A 21,204-nucleotide genomic window follows, 5' to 3' on the forward strand; every position below is an offset into this window, starting at 1 on the left:
TAAAGCTCTATATAGGGTAGCAGACGTTGTGACCAGTTACAAGTTATTCACATACACACAGCTGCAAGACTGTATCCAACCCCTCAAACTACACTGGTATCTATATTTGCAACTGTCCGCATCTATAAGTAAATACCTCACAAACACATCACGACAACCCAAAACCACAATAGAAAGAATACTTGACTCGGCAGACAGACCACATAAATCAATCTCCAAGCTATACATAGACATACAAAGTATCTCTAGCAATCTGAAGAACAACATCATATTTAGATGGGAAGAAGACATAGGGAAGAGTCTTGATATTGAGGACTGGAATAAAATACTTAGTTCCCTATGCAAAGGTCTCTTGAGCGCAGATCTAAGAGAGAATGCTATAAAAACAGCATTCCGCTGGTACCTCACACCCACAAAGACATCTCACATTACAAAATCAGGAAGCAAACTATGTTATAGGGGATGTGGTAAAGATGGGACTTATAGACATATGTGGTGGGATTGCGAGGAGGTAAAAAATATCTGGCAATCTCTATCCCAGCTTATAAGTACCTTGTTAGAAGAAAACTTCCAACTCACAATAGCTCAGGCTCTTTTACACGAACATATAGAGAAATTCAATAAGGCGATTAATACACTTATCAAAATATTATGTACAATCACCAGAACCTGCATAGCACGACACTGGAAGACAGGAGTCCCCGCCTGGGTTGAGATTAAAAATAAGATTTCCACCACTTATACGTTCTATGATTCAGCCTCTTGGATTCTAGATACTAGGGAGATGTTCAATACAACTTGGTTCTACTGGACATTAAATAACCATAAAGTGTAATATCATCCTGAGTCACAGCTTAAAGCCTCTGGGTACTCAGCTTTCTATACATTCAGTCTTACCTAAAAGGAGCAGGGAACCCAACTTCTCCCTGGACAGTACACTCCTCAAACTTCTAAATAGATTACAATTAAATAATATGACAATTTCTTTTTTTTTTTTCCCTTTTTTTTTTTTTTTGTTATATATATTATTTTTATATACTTTTTGTATTTTTTGTATTTTTTCCTTTTTCTTTCTTTTTTTTTCTTTTCATTTACTTTATAATTGTTCAAGACTGTTTTCTGATTCATATTGTACTTGTTAACATGTGAACCTTGTAAAACTCAATAAAAAGCATTTAAATATAAATTACAAAATTTTAAGACAAGAAATTGATCAACGTGGGAGGTTAATTATACTTGAACTAGAACTAGAGCAGAAAAAAATAGTATTATGTAATGTATATGGCCCCAATACAAAAAAGAACTAATTTTGGGAGTTTTTACAAGCTAAGCTAATGGAGTTTGATCAAAATATAATTCTTGGGGGTGATTGTAATCTGATAGCATCTGGCTTCCTAGATAGGAATCGTAATGGGAAAAAGGCTCTGTCAGGGTGCAAAGATACTAAAACTTTTAAGAAATTTTGTTTCAATCTGGGATTATTGGATATCTGGAGGAATGCACACCCGGATAGTAAAGAATTCACATGTTTGTCCAAAGCGCACAAATCTATGTCACGCATAGATATGTTTTTAATTAGCGACAAACTTTTTTCCCTAACAAAAAAAACAGAAATTTTGCCAATTACAATCTCCAACCACGCCCCAATTGTACTATCCTTGCTAATTATGAAGCCGAAATCAGCCAATAATAGGTTCTTCTTGCCAACATATCTTTTTAACAATTTAAAATTTCGAAGATTTCTGATAGATAAATGGTCTGACTATTATGATAGAAATAAAGGTTCAGTATCTAATATAGAAATTATATGGCAGGCTTTTAAAGCGGTAATAAGGGGGGAGATCCTGGCATATGTGATACGATTAAAAAAGAAAAACGATGCTTATTGGATCCAACTTACTAAACAAATTATAAATAAATACCAAAAATATGTTATGAATAATAATAAAAACAATTGGCGAGAATACTTAGAAGCTAAAAAACAAAGAGATAACTGGTATATCTTGAAAGAAACACAGAATGAGCTAAGGAGGAATAGCAATTATATGCAATATGGGAATAAAATAGGAAAATTCTTAGCTAGATTGGTGAATACACGGAAAGCAAATAGTACCATATCTCTTATTAAAATCAAAAATAAAACATGTACACTCCCTCAAGATATTTTAGAGGAATTTTCTCAATATTTTAAACGGTTGTATCAAGATCAAACAGTAGATCACCAAAAGAAGGATTCCTTTTGGAATGGGGTCAAACTCCCCCAAATAGCAAAAGATGATCTTGACTCATTAAATTATCCAATAACGGAAGAGGAAATTAAAAAAATCCATAAATAAACTGAAGCTCAATAAGGCTCCAGGACCCGACGATCTCCCAGGAGAATTATATAAAATTCTTATTGATGAAATTACACCTATACTTTACAAAGTCTTCAATTACTTTTTTCTAGAAGATAAAACACCTTCTAGCCACTTTACTGAATCTAGGATAATATTAATTCTTAAACAAGGTAAAAATATAGAACTAATGGACTCATATAGGCCTATCTCTCTGCTAAATGTCGATTATAAAATTCTTACACATATATTAGCCAATAGACTTCAAACACTCATAGGCACTCTGATTCACCCAGATCAAACAGGGTTTATTAAGGGCAGGACACTTATAAAAAATCTTAGGAAATTAGAAATAGCGATTAACTACTGTGAATCAAAGATGAAAACAGGAATAGTTTTAACAGAGGATGCAGCTGTCATTTCCATAGACACACAAAAAGCGTTTGATTCGCTATTATGGGACCATATGTTCACCACCATTGGCAATTATGGTATACAAGGCAACTTTTACCAGACAATTGCTCTACTATACTCAAACCCACTGGCGGCGCTAAGTGTTAATTAATTAATTTCAGATACTTTTACCCTAGATCGAGGGACAAGACAGGGATGCCCATTGTCCCCCCTCCTTTTCGATCTAGCTTTGGAGCCTTTAGCAATATTTTTCAGGCAAAAATTGGAGGGGATTAATATTGAAGGACATAGAATCAAATGCAGATGATCTGCTTATTTTTACTCAGAATCTCAAGTTTAATTTATCCATAATCATTAAGGCCCTAGACTCCTTTCAAGTTTTTACAGGCTTCGCAATAAACAAAGAAAAATCTGAAATTTTATGGCTCATTAAACAGAAAAACTCACCAGTAACTCCATTTAAGGAGGCAAAAGATTGCATTACATACCTAGGGATAAAACTCTCAGCCGACTCAAAGAGATGGTACAGTTTAAATTTTCTACCAGCTATTTCTTCTTTTAAAGAGGATCTAGAGAGGTGGGAGAAATTGCCTTTATCACTATCAGGTCGAATACACTTAATAAAAATGGTGTCCCTGCCTAAATTCATATACTTATTTCAGGCAATACCACTATTATTGCTGAGGAAAGATCGTTTGATAATTAATAAATTAATAACGCAATTTATCTGGGGAAAAAAAGCCTAGGATAGCTCTTAGGTGGATGTTTGCGAGAAAAGAAGCTGTAGGCATGGCTGTACCGGATATTGAATTATACAATATAGCAGCCAATTTAAAATTTATTTGGGACTGGTTTTCTGACAAGGGTCACTTCTCTTTTCTTAAAATAGAAGGGGCCCTAGTCGCCCCCTATGCGCTAAAAGCTTTGGCACATATGCCTCCGAAATTAATTCCCAAAGCAATCAAAAGCTTCTTAGTTATAGAACAACCAATACGGGCGTGGAGCAAATTATGCCTAAAAATAGGGATTAACTATAGAAGTTCGGCCTTTCTGACGATTAAAGGTAACCCTGAATTTGAAGAAGGCTATGACTCTGCTAGGTTTAAAGCATGGTCAGATTTGGGGATAAATTATATTGTGCAGCTTATTAAAAAAGAAGATAATTCAATCAAAACTTTTGATGAATGTAAAACAGAGTTCCATATGCCTAATTATCTTTTTTTCTCCTATCTACAATTGCGGCACTATGCTGAACAATGCAGGAAAATGAAGTTACTAGAATGGGACAATGATACACTTAGACAGATAATTAGCTTATTTCACGTAGGAAAATTTTCTATTTCATATACATATCATGCTCTATTGTTAGCGCAAGAACAAAGTAATTCTAGATATCTCTAATTAAAATGGAATCAATTCTGCAAAAACCAAACTGAACTAGAATCAATGAAGAATTCAGGGATCAGGGTGGCAAAGGCGATGAGAGGGGAGTATTTTAGGAAACAACAGGTGAAGATTCTCTTTTAGTGCTACTACACTCCTTGCTGTAGCTCACGCTGGGACAAAATGGGCGAAAATGTAGTATGCACTAAATGCAAATGTTAGGCAGCAGACATGATCCACCTTTTCTGGTCATGCCCAGTAATTCAAAGATTTTGGGGGAAAATTTTATTTTGGGCCACCAAAACTATGAAGCAATATTTTTATATAAATAAATATGCAGTATTTTTCTTGTTGACTCAGGATGAAAAAGGACTAAATTGTTTATTAATCAACACGGCAGTTTTGATTGGTAGGAAACTTATTTTAAAATACTGGCAGTCTAACGAAGAACCGAAATTTTCGGAATTTAAGAATGGGATGGTATATCAAATGTTCTTGGAACAAGCTTCAGTACAGGCGCAGTTAGAAAATAGTATAAAGTTCTTCTTTAATAAATGGGGGATATTTATCAAGACATTAGAGCAGGAGACCCAGAAACTAGCCTTTTTACCTTTTAAGAACTCTCTTTTTGTATTAGAAGCTAACTTAAGAGGAGAGTGGCAATTTACTTGAGAACAATTTTCCTCTGTGAAAAAAATCACAAACAAAACAAAGGCGCCAGGTTACCAGTTACATTGGAGTGTCAGTGAGCTGGGACACTGTGAGATCCCAGTCTGTTTTATTTAGCACAGTTGGGTGCTGCTCCACTTGTGAGTACCATTTTAATAACCTCATTATCCATCTGCATCAACTATATTACACCAGGAGGCGCCTTTGTTTTGTTTGTGATTTTTTCACAGAGGAAAATTGTTCTTGGATCCAGATATTCTTGACAAAGCAGCAGACTCCATCATCATTTGTTCCTGATCTCATTTACCATATGGGACTATCATAACCTAATTTGGAGAACTGATCCTTTATGGGATATCGCTGCAGAAGATTGCAGTTACAGATCAGGATTTATTAGGACGTTTATATATCTATGATTATTTGCTAACAATATTGATTGTGTATTATTAATACCTTTCCATCTAGTATTGTGATAACACTGTTATATAGTCATATAGTCCTATAGTTATATATATAGTATTAACTACACAGTTACTTGCTCGCCCTAGAAATAACACATTGTGAGTGTTATAGATTTGTAATTTACTTGAGAGGATATAGTGGGGGAGAGTAGGGAGGATCTTTTGTTTTGTTTTTGTTTGGATTTCATTTCCTTTTTTTTTTGTTTGTTTGTTGGTATTATTTACTTGACTAGGTTTGTTTTGTATCGTGGTTTTGTATATAGTGAAAAAGTCAACATGGAATATATAACGTTTAAAGGGGGGGAATATTTTTTCTTTTTTTTGTTAATTTGCTCATCAGTTTCTGCTGGAGGAGATATAATAGTCTATATCTGTGTTGAATCTAATTTGTACTGTATATTGACATTTCTGCCCTTTGTGGCACCCTTCTTTTTTTTGCAAACTCATATTCTTATATTTTGTTGATTATAAAAATTATAAATAAAATTTAAAAAAAAGATTGGGTGTGAATATCTAAACTGCACTCTATGTAGATAATATGCTCCTATTTATTAGTAACTCCAACAAATATATCCCCATCTTGCTCCATTTAATAAACACCTACAGTTCTTTTTTCAGGCTATAAGATCAATTTTGCCAAATCTGAATTGATATGGATCTTAAAGAGGGAAAATAGCTTCTTGCTACACCCATTCAAAACAGTCTCCCAATTTAAATATCTGGGTATTGAACTAAGTTGTAACCCAAATTTTTGGTACGACTTAAAGTGATGGTAAATTTTAGATAATTTAACTAGACCTATGCATTAATTATTGCTTCATAATGTTAAACGCTATGTTTCTTTTTTTTAATTTAGCACGATCATTTTAAAAAATTAAACATTTCTCCTACTTGCTGACAGAAGCTTACTCCGACCCCTCTTCTTCCTGCTTTCTGAACTACGTGACAGAGAGCGGTCCCACCCGCTGCATATATAATTCTCTGGGCTATCTACTTTCAAGCTACAATTTGTGCATGCACCAAAGACATCGTCCGCGGCTGAAAAGTTTGTGCATGCGCTATACGAGTAGGGGGCATATGATTAGCATTGAAGGCTCTGCTAATGATTAGATAATCTAAGAACGTGACCCAAAAAAAAAGTTCTTTAACATTGACAGGTGGAGGAAAAGCAGCAGGAATAAAGATGCTTGATTGGTATTATATTTTAATCAACGCACATTAAATGGTACTGTTCTGTCTATTATATGGTTATTATGTTGATGACATCTGGTGGTTTCACATTGTAATTACAGCATAGTTCCTCTCAAGAATGAATCAGGAACTGTCCTGGCTCTTGTTAATAAAGTTCTCAATTGTCAATGAAAAGTTTTTACTTTCAGTTTCACAGCAGCCATCTTAGCTTCAAGAAGCATGGAAATCAGCTCTTCATATTTGCCTCTAAATATACATATGCCTGTTAGTTATTTATTGTTTGCTAAGAGTTCATTGTATATTTGAATTGCATTGCTATTTGCTGTAAGGTTTAAATGTAAGCTCTCTGTGTTAGAAACATGTATTATTGTATGTATTGCAAACACCATGTGTAAGTACATATTGTAATTTAAACTTTTCTTATTGTATTGCAGTTTTACAAAATAACTATTCAGATGTAAAATCAGTTTGGAATAAACACAAAGCTATTTCTGTCTGGTTTGTTAACTAGCTGTCTAGCTATCAGTTAGTGAGGACAGTACAGTAAAAAGGCATGCTATATCAAGGGAAGATACAGAGCTGCATTGTAAAGTAAAAAGGCATGCTATATCAAGGGAAGATACAGAGCTGCATTGTAAAGTGAGAAGCAATAGCAAGCAAGATACAAAGGCTGCATTTTAAAGTAAAAAGCAGTAAATAACAAGCAAACATACAAGACCTGTAATTTAAAGTGAAAGGCAGTAAAAATAATTTGCACAAGAACTGCATTTAAAATATTGCACTACTTTAACCTGATCACTATGAACCAAGATAAGAGTGTTGATATGACGCAGCAAACTTTAGAGACCAGATCCTATGCCTCTGGCTCTAAATATTCCATGCGCTCCAGCAGATCATCAGCCAGTTCTGCAGGAAAGCGCAAGCAGCCCAGGCACAAATTTCTTATGCTGAAAAAGAAGCAGACATGATAAGGCAGAAAGCATCACTAGAAGCAGAGGCAGCGCAACGCAAGGCAGAGTTAGAAGCTAATATGCATGTGCTAAAGATTCAAAGGGCAGCAGTTGCAGCATCTGCAGAAGCAGCAGTCTATGAAGCAGCAGCTGAACTAGAAGAGGAAACACTTCAAGATTTTGCAGAAATAACTACCCATGATTCAGTACAAAGGACTCGTGAGTATGTACAGAACCATGCTCTGGACCAAGATAAAACAGAGCATGCTCCTATCCAACATATGTCCAGCATAATGCCACAGTTTCCTGACTCAACATATTTACAGTCCACTCCAAGTATTACTGACTTGCACCCTCCTTCCCAGACTGACACTGCAAATGTCTCAGCACCAAGGGTGCACTTTCAAGAAAGCAGAGGCTACGCTGATCCACAACATCCATCACATTATATGGACTCTCACATATCCCCTCTCAGAAATAGCACATTAGGAACTTCAGAGACTACTGACCTAGCAAAGCACCTGATTCGTCGAGAGTTAGTGAGTACAGGGCTACTAACATTTGATGATCGACCAGAGAACTACTGGACATGGAAGACATCATTCCAAGGTGTCACCAGAGATCTTAATCTTACAGCCAGAGAAGAGCTAGATCTTTTGACTAAGTGGCTTGGTCCAGAGTCATCTCAACAGGCTAAGAGAATCAGGTCAGTGCATGTTCATAACCCAATTGATGGAGTTAAAATGGTATGGCAGAGACTAGAAGAATGTTATGGCAGCCCTGAAGCTATTAAGAATGCACTGTTAAATAAGCTAGTAAACTTCCCCAAAATCTTAAACAAAGACAACATAAAGTTAAGAGAACTTGGTGACATGTTGTTGGAGGTGAATGCAGCTAAGACAGGAGGCTTTTTGCCAGGACTGGCCCACCTAGACACAGCTCGTGGCATCAAACCAATTATTGAAAAACTGCCATATAGCCTGCAAGAAAAGTGGATTTTTCAAGGTTCCAAGTACAAAGAAGACCATCATGTCTCCTTTCCACCATTCAGTTTCTTCACCAGATTTATTGTCAACCAAGCAAAGGCCAGAAATGATCCAAGCTTCATATTCTCAACATTCAGCAACCAAGTTCCAGTAAATACAGAGAAGACAGGAACAAGGTACAGCAACAGACCAACGGTGTCAGTAAGAAAGACAGAAGTGTCAGCTACTAATGCAACTCCACAAGTGAACAGCCCTGCAAGGAAATCCATGGAATCAGACAGTCCATGTCCAATTCATAATAAACCACACCCACTGTCAAAGTGTCGTGGGTTCAGAAGCAAGCACATTGATGAATGTAAAGCTTACCTGAAGGAGAATTCTATCTGCTTTAGATGTTGTGCATCCACCAGACACATTGCCAAAGACTGCAAAAATAACATAAGATGCAGAGAATGCAACAGTGACCAACATACTTCAGCTTTGCATCCAGGTCCAGCTCCCTGGGCAGTAGAGACTCCTTTACCTAAGGGAGAGCAAGGCGGGGAGCAAGAGGAAGCTACTCCACCCACTGTCGTATCCAAGTGTACAGAGGTATGCGGGAAAGGGACAAGTCCCAGATCATGTTCCAAGATTTGTTTAGTGACTGTATATCCCTCTAACAAACCTGACTGTTCTGTAAAAATGTATGCAGTGTTAGATGATCAAAGTAACCGTTCTTTAGCCAAATCAGAGTTTTTTTATGTGTTTAACATTAGTGGTGAAACATTTTCCTACACTCTAAGAACATGCTCAGGCATTACAGAGAAAACAGGGCGTAGGGTGTCCAACTTCACTGTTCAGTCTATTGATGGGAAAACACACATAAAACTCCCCACACTCATTGAATGTGACATGATACCTGATGACAGGTCAGAAATTGCAACACCTGAGATTACACAGCATTTCCCTCATCTGAAATCATTAACAGACAAGATCCCAGTACTTGACCCTAACGCACAAATACTTCTCTTGTTAGGAAGAGACATTCTGAAGGTGCACAAAGTACGTGAGCAGATTAATGGGCCTCATAACAGTCCTTATGCACAACATTTAGACTTAGGTTGGGTCATAGTTGGGGAAGTATGCTTAGGAGGAGCTCATAGACCAGCAGATGTGAACTCTTTCAAGACAAATGTGCTGCCTAGTGGACGCACTTCTCTGTTCAGCCCATGCACTAGCTATATACAGGTAAAAGAGACATTTAATGCTTGTAAACAACAGCCATACACCCCTTCATTGTGTTATTTAGGAAATGCAACTCACAATGTGGACAGTTTAGATGATAATGTGTTTGTTACTACTCTAAACGATGACAAACCTGCTATGTCTATTCAAGATGGTTTGTTCCTTGATGTAGTTGAAAAAGAGATGTTTATTGATGAAGCAAATTACTGGGTAGCACCCCTACCATTTTGCTTACCTCGACTTAGACTACCAAACAACATAGAGCAAGCCCAGAAAAGACTCCTTGCTCTACAGCGTTCCTTTGTGAAAAAACCTGAAATGAAGGAACATTTTGTTAACTTTATGCAAAAGATCTTTGACCATGACCAAGCAGAACCTGCCCCACCATTGGAACCAAGTGAGGAGTGTTGGTACCTACCAATCTTTGGTGTCTATCACCCTCAGAAGCCAGGACAGATCAGAGTAGTTTTTGACTCAAGTGCTCAGTTTGAAGGCATCTCACTGAATGACACACTCCTCAGTGAGCCTGATTTAAATAATACACTAATAGGTGTCCTTTTACGTTTCCGCAAAGAGCAAGTTGCAATTACCACTGATGTACAACAAATGTTTTACTGTTTCATGGTTAGAGAAGATCACCGTAACTATTTGAGATTTCTTTGGTTTCGTGACAATGACCTTAACAAAGAAATTACAGAGTTCAGGATGAAGGTACATGTCTTTGGAAACAGCCCTTCTCCAGCCATAGCCATTTATGGTCTAAGACAAATAGCAAAGCAAGGAAAAAGTGAGTATGGCGAAGATGTAGAACAGTTTATCTTGAGGAATTTCTATGTAGATGATGGACTCGCATCTGTGCCTACTGAAGCTGAACAAGTCAATCTCGCAGGATCGAATCTCAAGCTACACAAAGTGGCATCCAACAGAAGTCCAGTAATGGAAGCATTTCCCGCAGATGAAAGAGCTAAAGATCTAAAGGACCTTATTTTAGGTGTCGATCCTCTACCCCTCCAAAGGAGCTTAGGAGTAAGTTGGAACTTACAGACCAACAGTTTCACCTTTCAAGTGTCTAAAGAGGTAAAACCTTTCACACGGAGAGGTATCCCGGCTAAAGTAAACAGTCTTTATGGGTTTGCATCTCCAATCACTATGCAAGGTAAATCTTTAGTCAGAGAACTCTCAACAGACCAATGTGACTGGGATTCCCCACTCTTACCAGATAGAGAAGCTCAATGGAGAGCATGGACAGAAGACCTGATCCATCTTGAAGATCTCAGTATTCCCAGACCCTATGTGCCCGGTGTCACTATCATCCACAGTGAGAAAGGAGGTATGTGTTTTTTCTGATGCTTCTACTGTAGCGATAGCAGCTGTGGCATATCTCAGAGTCATAGACAGTAGTGGTCAATGTCATGTAGGCTTTATTATGGGCAAATCTAAACTAGCTCCAAGACCAGCCCATACAGTGCCACGTCTAGAATTATGTGCAGCTGTTTTGTCAGTTGAGCTAGCTGAACTTATTACTGAAGAAATGGACATTGAACTTTATGCAGTTAAATATTACACTGATAGCAAAATTGTGTTAGGTTATATTCACAATACTTTTAGGAGATTTCATGTATATGTCTCAAACAGAATAATTTGTATTAGAAAATCTACTAATCCAGATCAGTGGCATTATATTAACACCAGTCAGAATCCAGCAGATCATGGTACTAGACCAATTCAGGCAGCTCACCTAAAACATACCAACTGGTTCTCAGGCCCAGATTTCTTACATCAGGCAGATACAAGTGATCAATCTGAAGCTAAAGCATTTGACCTCATTGAACCAGATTCTGAAAGTGAGATCAGACCTGAAGTGACAGCTTTAAAAACTGGAGTGTATGAACGCCAGTTAGACTCACATAGATTTCTCAGATTCTCAAAGTGGAAGTCCCTTGTGAGAGGTATAGCAACACTAATTCACATTGCCAAGTCATTTTCCAGCAGCACTCAAAAGGAGTCATGTACAGTCTGGCATTGCTGCAAAGGGTTATGCCATTCATTAGATTTCTTGCAAGCTGAAACAGTGACTATCAAATGTATCCAAATATGGAAATATAGAAAATGGAAGGAGAAACAAAACGTTAGAAGGAGATTTTGTATTGTTGAAAGACTCTTAAGTAAAGCGCAATGGATGGACAATGAGTCTTATTGTAACGGCCATTCCTAGTGGTGATGGTAGAGGTCAAAATCATTAAACAAGAGACTGCTAAAGTATACCTCAGACATGTGTCAGATTTGAATGTTCTTTTTCAAAGTAAAAAGTTATCTGGTTGAATTTAATAATAATTTATAGATCATGTAATATTGGTATATGTTTATACCAGGCGGGGAGTGTTCTGTCTGTTATATGGTTATTATGTTGATGACATCTGGTGGTTTCACATTGTAATTACAGCTTAGTTCCTCTCAAGAATGAATCAGGAACTGTCCTGGCTCTTGTTAATAAAGTTCTCAATTGTCAATGAAAAGTTTTTACTTTCAGTTTCACAGCAGCCATCTTAGCTTCAAGAAGCATGGAAATCAGCTCTTCATATTTGCCTCTAAATATACATATGCCTGTTAGTTATTTATTGTTTGCTAAGAGTTCATTGTATATTTGAATTGCATTGCTATTTGCTGTAAGGTTTAAATGTAAGCTCTCTGTGTTAGAAACATGTATTATTGTATGTATTGCAAACAACATGTGTAAGTACATATTGTAATTTAAACTTTTCTTATTGAATTGCAGTTTTACAAAATAACTATTCAGTTTGGAATAAACACAAAGCTATTTCTGTCTGGTTTGTTAACTAGCTGTCTAGCTATCAGTTAGTGAGGACAGTACAGGTACTGATGAAAGAAAGTGGCATTTTTTTTACCGTTACTGAAAAGCTGCATAGCGGATAGGGATTGTTTACCATCACTTTAAATTTGAGACCCTTTTTTTAAAGAGTGCATCGCGATTTAAGTAGATGGTCTTCTTTACCTATAGCCTTATCTGCTAAGGTTTCGCTATTTAAGACTTTTATTTTTGCAACTTTTTTTTTTTTTAAATTACATTTTTTTTAGAACATATTGAAGTACAAACAAGTGAATAATGCGGGTACCACAGCAAAATATTTCTGTTTCATACCCTCAGAAATAATAATGTCCTCATTGTTTTTGCCCCAAAGATGACAGTATTGGCCACTCTTGGACCAGATTGATAAGTTTAATGTACAGACAAGGGGTATAAAAAATTAACAAAATCAAAACAAAAAAAATACATTGTTCTAAAAGTGTGTAAGATGATAGATTAAAAGATATCAATGCAAGAGCTGCAGCCAGACACGTCTATGTTATATCCCATATTTTTTCACATAATAGACATAGTTACTATTGGAAATTTATTGTGATAGTATTTGGAGGATAGAAACTAGACAGCTATAGTACCTAGCCCTCTGAGGTATAACGGTAAGGGGTACAGAGTTGGATGGAATTCAAAATTTAAGTTCTGTAATCAGGAATTCTAATAATTGGGCCATCTCGTCAAAAAATAAATCATAGCATAATGGGCGGATTTTAGGCTCTATTGTCTTACTATAAGATAGGTATAGTGCGAGGGTATGGTCCCACATAAATATTAACTATATGCATCTACGTATAGAGCTGTGTCCCTAGTTCTTGATAAAAGCTTTCGGGCTGAAACGCGTAGATGAGCAGACCTGTGAAAGCTGGCCAGCTATTTATGGACACTGTTTAAATTTGCACTTGGAAACCGCCATTGGAGTGGCGAGTACATAAGGAGCATTCTTTGTGTATAGAGACGCAACTCAGACTACTTTGGATGTTTATACACTATAGTGTCGTGCCAAGTGAAGTTTGTACTGACACATAGTGAGCGGAACGGAACCCTGTTTTGAAAATCTAATACACCGGTAATCTGACCTATTGCCTTGCAGATCAGCGGAACACGTGAATGAGACACGTCACAACATTGGCAACGGCTAGCTGAACGCTAAACCCTTGTGAGGAGGAAAAAGCACGGTCAGAGAAAGGTAGTAATATTAGCTTCTACCTTTCATATTCTGGTGAGTCATTTCTCTTGGGCATTGATGTATTAACATTGAAACATTTGTAACACTAAGACGCTATTCTAAACATCTCCAAGCGAATACTTTAAAAAATTTGGATGAACTTATGTCCCATAACATGCTGATCATAAAGGACTTTGTCTGCTGAATACCTTGTTAATATAGAGAACAGCTCAAGCACTCACAATTCCTAAGATCCGGGACGATAAGATATATATAACTCAGATATCCCAACAAGTTTTTATTACCAGTTACGTTTATTCTACAGAGATTTCATTTATGAATGAATTAACAGTTTTTATATTGTAAGTTATATTTGAATGTTTATTAATTTGTATAAGGTGCACCTTATTTTATATATAAGTATTATTTTTGATTTTAGTAAATACTCATTAAATATACAATTTTTATAACTATTAATTGTTTTTTTATATATATCCTTTAAATTTAATAGGGTCATCGCGATATAGTATTATTTGGTAATACCTGATATGACTTTTGCATCACTACTCTCTTATTATTAACTAGTGGTAGAGCTTTTTAGCACACTCTTATCCCTTGTTGTTTTCCCTTGTGTGGCATCAGGCTTGTCTTTTTCACAGCAGCTCCGGCCGCAAGCCGCAAGATCCAGAGACAAGATTATATGCGCCTTAAAAGATACACCAATTAAACACTGCTGATATAGAATTAGGAGAAATTGAATGCATCACCCTAAGTGTGTGGGGGCACCTTAATATATTTTTATAGAAGCAAGTTTCTCTGTAAAGCTAGATAAATGTACATAACTCCATTCACCTAGTCGGTATGTTCATTTTTTCATTGATATGTTGCTTAGCCCAGTACATATAAGCTATATTCTCCAAACATTTGATTAATAAGATACGGTGCCATTTAAAGTTACATAAAAAAACCAATACCATCAACCCTTACATATTAATACATCTAATGCGTTTTGTCAAAGAGGGAGGTCTCTATACCATGGAGAGAAGTCTGTCACTATTTACCTTGTAGATAAATTGGAGTATACCTAAATGATTTGTAATAGTCCAGGTTTATAACTGATAAGCATCTAGTAAGCAGGGATCACAATCTGTTACGAGGTAATGTTAAAATATGAACATATTCACCAACAAGCTTATATTTTTAAAATGAAGAAAAGAATAACAACTTCTAAACTTAATGTAAATTCAACTACTGTTTATCATCAACAGCTTGGTTCCTAAGTTCTTTTATCCCCATGCCTTTGTCTGTCAAAAAGGGTGAACTATGAAGGGGATCTGGTGATCTCGCAATATGTCTTTTATGTAGGAGTCCCAAGATAGTGGAAGTCCCGTCAGGCCTGTAATGATCAGGTTACCTGTAATACCTGGTGAGTTTAGGTATTTGGATATAAGACCAAAAGTCTCCGGTGGAAAACTGCTGGGTTTTTGGGTCTTGGGTAAATCGGCAAACTCACAAAGTGAGCATTCTACAGCCCTAGCCTCCAGCCCCCCCCCCCCCGAAACCCCACTGGGCCATGGCATGTGAACAGAGCTCTGCTGCCTGCCGAGGTTCACTCACTGTGATATGCAGACCCGGTGTTGCTGGAATTGTAGATTCTTTTTCCTCTGAGCTGATGTCTTGTTTGAAATTTAGCACCCCTGAAGCCGCCATGTTATTCTGAAAGTCATCAGGTAAAGTGGCGATGTTGTCTCTTTTGTCTTCCTGCTGTTTGGTCTCATCCAAAAGTGTGCGACTCGTAGGGGTACAGCGTGGTGTAATAAAATCCTGTGAGGCTTTGTCCATGAGGCGCAAACAAATCGCTTCAACCATGCGCCAGTGCTCGTTATTGAAGATGTCTTGGAAATCAGCATCCTCCATGTCGGCCATTTCAGAGGCAGTATATTGTGGCGTTGTTATTTATGTTAGGCACCGATAGGTAGCTATAGGTTCAGCCTTGTCTATAAAATCTTTATGATTTTACTGATAGTGGGGTGTAGATCCTTATAGATGTTTTGATGTGTCCAGCTGCAGCCGAGAAACCCTTGATCGCTCGAGGGGGGACGCTGGCTATATGTGAGTCGCCGCTCTAGGTCTCTTTTATCCAACGCCGGCTCTAACTTCAAAGCTACTTGTAGATGATAAAGAAATATGATTGTCCTGTGAAATTTCTCGTATAACCAGCGGATTATTGAGAGCTCAGTAGGAGCACAGGAGGAATGCGAACATCTCTGATCGCGGTTTGGACACGCCCCCTGTTTTTTAAACTTTATATTTATATTCAAAATATACCAGTTCTCATACCAGATGCAGATATTTAAATATTTAGGAAAGCAATTCCTGGTTTCATTCGTTGGGGGAAAAGAGCCTGTATAATGCTAGACAAACTTTCTATGTTTTATGAGAAAGGTGGCCTCTCTCTCCCTAAAATCAAATACTACAACTGGTCTACTCTGATAAAATTTGTTCTTGATTGGATAACCAAAAAATGTTATTGTACTGTATTTAAAGTAGAAGAATAAATCACTGTTCCTTTTTCACTTACTGTGCTTTTACATTGTCAATATGCAATTTTTACAATTTACAATATGCCTAGTAATATTACTGGTTTGATCACATTTCAAAATATTATTAATACTTGGCAGAAGGTTTGTCTTGAACTGGGCTGAAATCCAAAAGTTTCTAAATACCTACCACTAGTAGGGAATATGGAATTTGTTGCTGGACTGTCACCAGGTGCCTTCTCGTTCTGGTCAGAACATGGGGGGGCCAATTTATCATTCTCTGTCCGACATAATACGCTGTAGCGTATCATGTGTGACAGACATCGTTGAATGCCGACAGCATACGCTGTCGGCATTTAACATTCTGGTGAAGTGATTGTGCAATGTCGCCCCCTGCAGATTTGCGGCCAATCGACCGCTAGCATGGGTGTCAATCAACCCGATCGTATAAGATCGGGCGGATTGATGTCCGCAGCCTCAGAGGCAGCGGACCAGTTATGGAGTTATGGATGTACTGTATAGATAAATATTTGTTTACAAGACGTGTAATAGAGAAAAATTGTTCTGACAAATAGATTTGATTTTTGTGTATGTATTTTCTAATGGAATGTGTAAGCTAATATTAAAATCAAACGTTAAATCTTTGGTAAAAATTTGTGACTTACAATAAATGACATGTGAAAGTGGGAATTGATTATTGTCATAAACATGTTGTTGTATCCTATGAATTCCTCTAATAAAAAGACTATATAAAATAAATAAATACATTTATATGTCAATAAGAGGCTGAAGATCAGATATAGACCATCAGACAAGTATGAGGACATAGATAAATTGAAAAAGAGCAAGTATTAGTACTTATAATTAGCACTCTTGCCTCAGAAAAACATGCTGTAAAAAAAATTGGTAGCTATAACTAAATATAGCCACCTACACAGATAAAGACACAAGTGACTAATATAAAGTATAAACACATATATTTAATACCAAGGATCAAACCAAATACACCACAAAACAAAACCCAAAGGAATAGATTAACCTGGTATCAGGGGTAAGAGGCTGCAGGAGGTAAACTTGGGGCACTATAGTGGAGAGCCGACAGGTGGGCGTCTGTATATACCAACGCAGTGCTAAACCTCTAATACTGAGGATGCAAAGAATAGGGAAAAGAGTGCGGTACAACCCCACTCAAAGAGGGGACTCACCCAGTGAACCGGTCGCTTCCCTCAGCATGGTCTTCATTATCTAAAATCGGCAAAAACCCAGGTAACTAAAATGGAAAGAATGAGTTTAATCCAGGATAAAGTAAAGAAAAAGACCCATGAGAAACACAAACATAGTGACAAACTACAGTTTACTACACAATACTCTTCAGAGTATAGACAAATTTGTAATATAATATGGAGGAATATCACAATGCAGATGATAAATTGAGACATATTGTCACTAAAGGATGTCATTTCTCCTATCGCAGAGAGAGAACAATAGGGAACATAGTCTCACCAATACCTCAAAGGCAGAGTCCCCCTAAATCTTCCTGGCTTGAAGCTAAAGGTACATATAATTGTAGTTACAGTCAATGTAAAGCCTGTAAACATGTCAGGACAGGCAATAACTTTCAGACAAAGGTAACGGGTGAGATCATAGAAATTAACACCTTTGTGATTTGTAGAACTAAAAACGTTATCTATCTCATCACATGTGAAAAGTGCCACCTAGAGTACATTGGTAAAACAACCGGAGTGGCTAGGGTGAAGATCAGAGAACACCTGTCTAACATCACCTCAGTCTATGAAGATAAGCCCAATACCAGGGAAAAGAGAGAACCAAAACTCACCCCACAAGCGAAACATTTCAGAGATTTTCACAACAGAAATTCAGGTTCCTTGTTCTGGGACATCATGGAAAAAATAAACATGAACCCAAGGGGAGGTAACATAGAAGACCTCTTAAGTAAAAGGGAGATTTACTGGATATTTCAATTAAGATCCAGAATCCCACAAGGGTTAAACAGCAGATTTGATCTAATAAACTAATGGAGATTATATATATATATATATATATATATATATATACATATATAAGTTGTTCGATTTTGAATAAGAAATAAATATTCTATGATGCCATTTTGGCACAGTCTCTAGACAAGGCAATAGTTAATAACCGCTAGTCAACACTATACTAGTATTAGGATGTGAAGGTGGTATGTAATTATTGGGGCACACCATAGATACGGCTAGATTATGAGTTTTGCGTTATGAGTGGTGCGGTGCTAACGTGCAAGTTATTTGCACCGTTCACTTCCCTACAGCGCTGGTATTACAGGTTTATAAAAACCTGGCGTTATCAGGCAATATTGCAGCGTAAAGCAGAATTGAGCTCCATACCGCACTCCAATACTAGCGCTGCTGAAAGCTGCGGTAAGCTGGTTTTACGTGCTCGTGCACGATTTCCCCATAGACATCAACACCTGCAAAAAAGCAGCGTAAAGCTCCGTAACGCAGCCCCATTGATTCCTATGGGGAAACAAAATTTATGTTTACACCTAACACCCTAACCTGAACCCCGAGTCTAAACACCCCTAATCTTACAATTATTAACCCATAATCTGCCGCCGCCAACACCTACATTATACTTATCAACCCCTAATCTGCCGCCCCTGACATCGCCGACACCTACATTATACTTATTAAAGGGCCATAATAACCAAATGTTTAAACACTTGAAAGTGATGCAGTATAGCTGTAAAAAGCTGACTAGAAAATATCACCCGAACATCTCTATGTAAAAAAGAAATATATTTTACCTCAAAAGTTTCTCAGTAGCCACCTCCCATTGTAAAGGATTTCTAAGCAGCATATTAGTGTGTTTGTACATAGAGATGCTCAGGTGATATTTTCCTGTCAGCTTTTTACAGTTATACTGCATCAATTTCAAGTGATTTAGCATATGAGTATTATGTCCCTTTAACGCCTAATCTGCTGCCCCCAACATCGCAGACACCAACATAATGTTATTAACCCCTAATCTCCTGCCCCCAATATCGCCGCAACCTACTTACACTTATTAACCCCTAATCTGCCGTCCCCAACGTCGTCGCCACTATACTAAATTTATTAACCCCTAAACCTAACCCTAAGTCTAACCCTAACTCCCACTAACTTTAATGTAATTAAAATAAATCTAAATAAAACCTACTATTAATAACTAAATAATTCCTATTTAAAACTAAATACTTACCTGTAAAATAAACCCTAAGCTAGCTACAATATAACTAATAGTTACATTGTAGCTAGCTTAGGTTTTATTTTTATTTCACAGGCAAGTTTGTATTTATGCTAAAATAAATACAAACTTACCTGTAAAATAAAACCTAACCTGTTTTACACTAACACGTAACCTTACACTACAATTAAATCAATTACATCAATTAAATACAATTACCAAATTACAAACCCCCCCACTAAATTACACAAAATAAAAAAATAAATTATCAGATATTTAAACTAATTACACCTAATCTAATAGCCGTAGCAAAATAAAAAAGCCCCCTCAAAATAAAAAAACCCTAGTCTAAACTAAACTACCAATAGCCCTTAAAATGGCCTTTTGCTGGGCATTGCCCCAAAGAAATCAGCTCTTTTACCTGTAAAAAAAAATACAAACAACCCCCCAACAGTAAAACCCACACAACCAGCCCCCCCAAATAAAATCCTAACTAAAAAAACCTAAGCTCCCCATTGCCCTGAAAAGGGCATTTGGATGGGCATTGCCCTTAAAAGGGCATTTAGCTCATACTAGAAGCACTCCAGCTTCTTGGCTGTTTGGATTGGTGGTTCATCCCGCTACACCGACAGCATTACAAGAAGAGCTATTTTTGTTCTGTACTAACTGGAGCTAGTGGTGGTCTGGCGAGGTAAGTTTATAGTCCTTTAGGTGATTTTTCCTACATCAACACTTGACTGCACTCTGTGTGTTGTGTCTATAATCTTGTTGTTCATCACATATCATATGGATATGGCAGAACTGCTTTAAGTCGCTATTGGAGCAAGCAGAGGAAATTTAGCCCTTAATATCTAGCACTGTGAATGATTTATCACTGGAAGATGGCAAGTGTTTTAGAATATGACATTTGTCTATTGATGAACTGTGGTTATCGTATTATTATCCTCAACATCGGACTTGTTTGTGTTTGGATATATGGGGACTTAGCTTGACTGTATTTGGTTTGATCCATGTTATTAAATATATGTGTATATACTTTATATTAGTCAGTTGTGTCTTTATCTGTGTAGGTGGCTATATTTAGTTATAGCTACCATTTTTGACAGCATATTTTTATTGAGGCAAGATTGCTAATTATAAGTACTAATCCTTGCTCTTTTTCTATTTATCTATTATATTTTTACTTAAAGTGAAGGTAAAGTTAGAGCGGTCTTTGTGAAGTATTTTACTTTTAAACATATGAAATACAGAATCGCTAAGTCATTTTTTTAATAATATTACTTATTATTCTAATATTAGGCTTTGATTTTTCCCTACCGTTCCGTTTTAAACTCCTCCTACGAGCCATTTCCTTATTTTTCATATTGTGACGTATAGAGCAGTCCCACCCGCTCTATACGTGTCTACAAGGCTCGTGCACGGCGAGTATACGATTTGCACATGCGCATTAACTCGTTGATGTCAACAATGCACATGCGGTAATCCCGTCCTGTGTGTATTACAGCGCATGTGTCATTCGTCTTTGCAACATACTATTGAATGAATAGCAATATTCATTCATTACTATATTGTACGATAGAGATAGCAGCTGCTTTTCCTTCCCTTCGTTACGAGTTACAGAAAGTAATTGATGGTGCTTTATCAGTCTGTAATCTTTAGCATGGTGATTGCTAATATAGTGGAACAGATATTGGTGTCATAGGAGGTCAGGCTGACTACCGCTAAAAGAGGGGTTATGCACCGGGTCACTGGTTGTGCTCTATGTTCTTCATAACTACAGTA

Source organism: Bombina bombina, chromosome 3 (assembly GCF_027579735.1).
Source record: "Bombina bombina isolate aBomBom1 chromosome 3, aBomBom1.pri, whole genome shotgun sequence".
NCBI classification, from domain to species: domain Eukaryota; kingdom Metazoa; phylum Chordata; class Amphibia; order Anura; family Bombinatoridae; genus Bombina; species Bombina bombina.